Below are 5,756 nucleotides of genomic sequence, written 5' to 3'. Positions count from 1 at the left end.
AAGTCCAACTGTCCCTCACATACTGTCTCCTGAACTCCTGGGTTTAGTGGTTGGTGTCGTTCGGAGGTTTTCTCTGTTTCTTTAGAGCCCTTAGACAACTTCTAGGTCTGCCTCTGTGGAATAAAACAGCGGGTTAAAGCTTTCACATGTTGTTGTTAGGTGCCATCGCGTCGATTCCGACTCATAGCGACCCTGTGTACAACAGAACGAAACACTGCCCGGTCCTGCACCATCCTCATAAGTGTTGCTATGCTTGAGCCCATTGTTTCAGCCACTGTGTCAACCCATCTCGTTGAGGGTCTTCTTTTTCGCTGACCCTCTACTTTACCAGGCATGATATCCTTCTCCAGGAACTGATCCCTCCTGTTAACATGCCCAGTTTAAGAATTGCCAGGGATTGCTTTGAAGACTTTCTAAACTAAAGTGTTCTGAGACCTAGTGTAAGTTGCTCTAAAAATTTAAGATGTCACCTTTGAAGAAATGTATAATCTGTAAATATAAACTTTATAACAAATACATCAGAGAAGTCACTGTGTAAGTTATCTTCTCTGAATAAAAGTGATTTCTATTTTTCATTTTATTTGGAATGTTTTCTAGTGCACCCAAAATAAGATTTAATTTAAAAAAAAATTTTTTTTTCAACACAGCTTTAATAGACCACACCTGTCTTCTGCAGCGTCCTACAGTGGCACACATCCTGTGGAGTTTGTAGAAGATTTGCATTTTTGTCTTGGCTTTCCCATTAGCTAGCTGTGTGCCATTGGGCTAGTCACCTAACCTCTGTGAGTTTCATTGGCATTATTTGTAAATGAGGAAATTGAGGTATTTAAGATCTTATGTTCTCTGGCAGGTCTGAAATTTTATGGTTGTATGGTATACCTTTTGGTTCCTGGTTAAAAAATAATCCTCAAACTAATGGTTTTCCTAAAGATTTATAACATATCATACATACTCCCTAAGGAATTATAACATATCATACATACTATTACTAACAATAATTCCTTGTTAACTATTTTCTAGAATGATATGATATAAATTCATCTGCCATTGGAAAAAGCTCAGGAACTATAACATTACATATAAATTTTTATTTAAGGGGTAAAGTGTGTGGTTCCAAGTATTTTAGAAAGAATCAAGTGTTACGCTTGTATGTTAGCAGTTTAACACACACAAAGAAATGAGGAATACATGGGGTATGGGAAGCTGGGAGTAGTTTTGATTTTATTCAAGAACAAACATTATATTTCCCAATATTTTTGTGCTGGAACTGTAATCATGTCTTTGTTCCCTTCTTTTTCCCTTTCTGGCCAGATAAGCAGACATGTTGTTTTACATAGCAAGGGTGTTGACGGTGTCTGAAAAGAAAACAATCTGATTTTTGAACAGATTGTTTTTTATGGGTCAGCACTTTTGTTACTATAACACATCGTGGTTGATTAAGACAAATGGTTGTTGGATAACTTGAAGGAAGGAGATGTTCATTCAGTGAGAGACTATAGAGGGCAATAACTCTGTGCTTTGAGAGCTGCCAGAAGTCTCCAGCCACTGAGCACAAACAACTCTAGTTATAGAGATCCAGGCTTGGCAAAACTAGGTCTCATTTGGAAAGCTTTCTCTTAAACTGTAGCATGTCAAATTCTCCATTTAGAAGAAGGAATACTTGTGATACCCTAATTAGTGGCTCTGAGGAGACTAAAGAGACATGATAACAAAATGCCACATGTGATCCTGGATTGAATTCTGGACTGGCAAAGAAATAGTATAAAGAACGTCATTGGGACAATTGGCGAAATTGGATTTTGGACTGCGAATTAGATAATAAAATTATATCAATGTTAAATTTCCTGATTTAAATAATTATACTGTGGTTATGTAAGAGAATGCTTTTGTTCTTAGGAAGTACATGAAGTATTTAGGAAGAAATGGCATAATGTATGCAATTTCTTCCTAAAAAATTCATAAATATACACATACACAAACACACGGACACATGAAGATAGTAAATGTGCAACTTTTCTTGCAACTTTTTGTAAGTGTAAAAATAAAAAGTTATTAAAAAGAAATGAGAGAGAGAGAGACAACTCCATCAATGAGACAAATCACAAACAGTTGCCCAATTTTGCAGAACTGGGAGGAAATGTTAACCAGTAACAAGCTGATCACATTCCATTTGGCCAGAGCAGGCAAGCTGGTGAACTTCTAAACTAGAAATTCAAGGATTTAGCTGAAAATAAAAACCCTGAGCTTATTGGTACCATGAAACCATAAGCCTCTCTCTCTCTCTCTCTCTCTCCTTACTCAACATCGAAACCTGTTCTTTGGTATCATTATCATTTGTCCTGGATCAGTCTGGATAAGAGCTTGAGTTAATCAGTTCCACTCCTTCAGAAAGTCTTTCTAATACCTTGACCTAAGTCAGAAGAAATATGTGGAAGACTTCAGTACTTTTCAAGCCAGTGGGTCGTTTTTTGTTGTAAGCCAAGGTCTGAAGATTAAATTTCACTTCTCTCCCACTCTGGCCTAGTCTCTTCTGCCTTTTCTCACTGTGAAGGAAAAAAGAAAAAAAACAAAAAACAAATCCTGGCTTTTGTGAAACCATTTTTTTTGTATGTGCAATTTCAGCCATCCTAATGCAGGCACAATATTGCACAATCAATGCTGCACAACACTTTGTTGCCCTCCTGCAGGTCGAATTAGAATTGACACATCTAATCCTGCTTTTCCTAGGACTTATGCAAGTTGCAGGGAGAAGACATCGGCCTCAGTGGGCAACAAGTTAGAGTCTTTTCATTTTAACAGGATTGTTTTTACATGTGGATTTTCATTGCTCCTGGAGTATTAACAACATAATACTGGAGATGCCAGTCTCATATTTGCAATTCCCACCCCAAAAGTTTACCTTTGATCTCATCTGGAGTTCATATTCTGGGAGTCTTGGGGAATAAAAGTCATTTCTTGCTACTTCATGGCTGTAAAAGCATGTCAGATTTGGGAGCTTCATATAAAATGCTTGTGAAGTAGAGGTCTCTTTGAAGGAATCTGGTCAGCCGTAACATTCCTGGAGGAGGAAGGTTCAGAGAACGCGGTTCTTCTTCGAAACAAAGATCCACATCAGAGTTGTAAGGACGAAGGAGGTTGGAAGGATAGTTTTGCCTTCAGGGTGTCCCATCTCAGCCGCTGGGTACTCGTCTGGGCAGGTAACGCTTTAGTTGACACCTTCAGGAGAAACAGACAGGGAGAAACTTGTAGTCATTTTTCTTGGCAGAAGCCACAACCCAGCCCAAGTTAATTATGTCTGAGAAGAAGAATAGTGTCTGGGTACCTGCAATTTTCAATTTAGTATCTCATATTCCAGTGCCAAGTATTCTATCAAGCCATTCACATGTGTCTTCACAAAGTCCCTTCCTAGCTTCACGTCAGACAAACAGAATACTGAGTTTATAAAACACTTCTCTTATATAATTGTCACTGTTTACTGAGAACTTAATATGTGCCAGAGCTGATTAAGTGCTGTACATGTATCCTCTCATTTAATCTTTCTAACAACCCTGTGAGTGAGGTATTATTACTGCTCTCGCATAACAGTTGAGAGAAGTGGTGTTTAGAGAATTTCTTGTCCCACATCACAGGACTAAATAATGTGGAACCAGTGCTTGAAATCAAGCCTACTGGACTGAGAGACTCAAAACTTTGTATAAAGTTCTCTCTAGGGATATATATTTTCTCTTAACATTTGTATGAATCAGAGAGTGGGCATTATTGGTTCTTGATTTCATAGCCAGACCTAATTTAGAACTGTAGAGTCGCTAGTGCTAACCCCAGACCTGCTATTCTCTGCTCTACTTAAATTTTCTCCTTTTCCTAATAATAAATGGCGTTGGCAATGTGTTGTCCTTGGAAAGGCTCTGACTTAAGGATTAGGAAATGCTGATAAAATTATACTCAAAAGTATATAACTTGCTGACTCTTTCTCCACAATCCGTAAACACGCTCAAGTCTCTCATCTAAAATAAAACAAACAACAGCAAAAAAAGAAAACAAGCAAACAAAACCCCTCTCTCTCAGTCCCGCCTCCTTCTCCAGCTCTAGTCCTATTTGTCTCTTTCCTTTAGCAGTCAAGCTTCTTGGACGAAAATGTCAACAATTACAGTTTACATTTTTTTGGCGTCCAATTCATTCTTAAACCTACTGTAATCTGTCTCTTACGCACGTCCCCGTATTGTACTAAAACTCCTCTGGAAACGTCATCAATGACCACTTGGTTGTCAAATCCAGTGGATTATTTTCCCCCAAACATTTTATTATAAATGTTTTTGATTATTCAGAGAAATTGAAAGAATTATATAGTGAACATCCATATACCCGACACCTAAACTCCACAGTTAATATTTTACTATATTTTCTTTACCTATCCATCCCTTCATCCACCCATCAATCTTTTTTTTAAATTGCAATTTAAAGTAAGTTCAGACCTAAGTATACTTCACTACTAAGCACTTTAGCATGCATGTTATTGACTAGAGTTCAGTGCATTCCTTTTAATAGACTTCTTTGCTGACTTTAATTTGGCATGGCATTTGTCACATCTCTATGCTGAAACTCCCATATCCAGCCTTATCCTCTCCTAATTCTTATATCTAATTGCCTAATGAGCAGTCAAACAGCAGTCTTCTTACAATTTTCTTCTTTTTATTGGTTCTTCTTTACTTCATGGCTTTTCCCTTCCGATATATTTTCTCTTTTTCTTGTACTCCTTAAAAGTTGATGTTTGAGTTCTCTGGATTTGGCTATATTCTCTTCTCCCTCCTTTTCATTTCTTTATACCTTAGGTTTGGTTCCCTAAGAAACAGACTATGAGATGGAGATTTGCATGTAGGAGGTCTACTGAGGAGTGCTCTGAGAAACAACACAGAGTGAAGACAGCAGGAAGCAGTTTTTTACCGAGTTCACAGGCTATTCCAAGAAGAGCCTTGCAGCTTGCATACTCTTCAGAATTGTTCCCAATTACGGCAAGGCAGCTAAGACTTTTCTGTTCACATCTATCAGTAAGAGGAAGTCCACTGCTTAACTTGGGTCTTTTTGCTGAAGCCCCTGTGGTGTTATACTAAACTAAAACCCAGACTTTGAGAAATGCACTACTTTGAATTGTTATGTCCTAAGGCTTGCACTGGTTAAGGTACTGCATTATCTCTGAGAATTATTGTTTGCTTAAGGGAATCTGTTTGTGTGTGTGGATGTGTGTGAGTGTATGGGAGGGCAAAGAACTTGGTTTAATCCTTTGACTCTGGTTTCTTTTTTCTTTTTTTTGTGGGGTTATTTTCTTTTTCTTTTTTTAAATTTTTTTGTTCTACTTTAGATGAAGGTTTACAGAACAAATAGTTTCTCATTAAACAGTCAGTACATGTATTGCTTTATGACAGTGGTTAACAACCCCATGACATGTCAACACTCTCCCTTCTTGACCTTGGAGGATGCTTTTTTTGGTGAAAATATACATAGCCAAAGTTACACCATTTCAAAAGTTTCTACAGGTACAATTCAGCGATATTGATTCCATTCTTCCAGTTGTGGTGCTATTCTCACTATCCTTTTCCAAATTATTCCATCACCATTATCTTCAGCTCACTGCCCCTGAGGCTTCCCATCAAACGTTTTGAGTTGCTGTTGTCAATTTGATCTCACATAGATAATTCTTTTTCTTTTTTTTTTTTTTGTACCTTAGATGAAGGTTTGCAGAACAAATAGTTTCTCATTAA

This window comes from Trichechus manatus, unplaced genomic scaffold (genome assembly GCF_000243295.1).
Source record: "Trichechus manatus latirostris isolate Lorelei unplaced genomic scaffold, TriManLat1.0 scaffold00074, whole genome shotgun sequence".
In the NCBI taxonomy this organism is placed as follows: Eukaryota; Metazoa; Chordata; class Mammalia; order Sirenia; family Trichechidae; genus Trichechus; species Trichechus manatus.
This window is presented reverse-complemented; position numbering follows the sequence as displayed.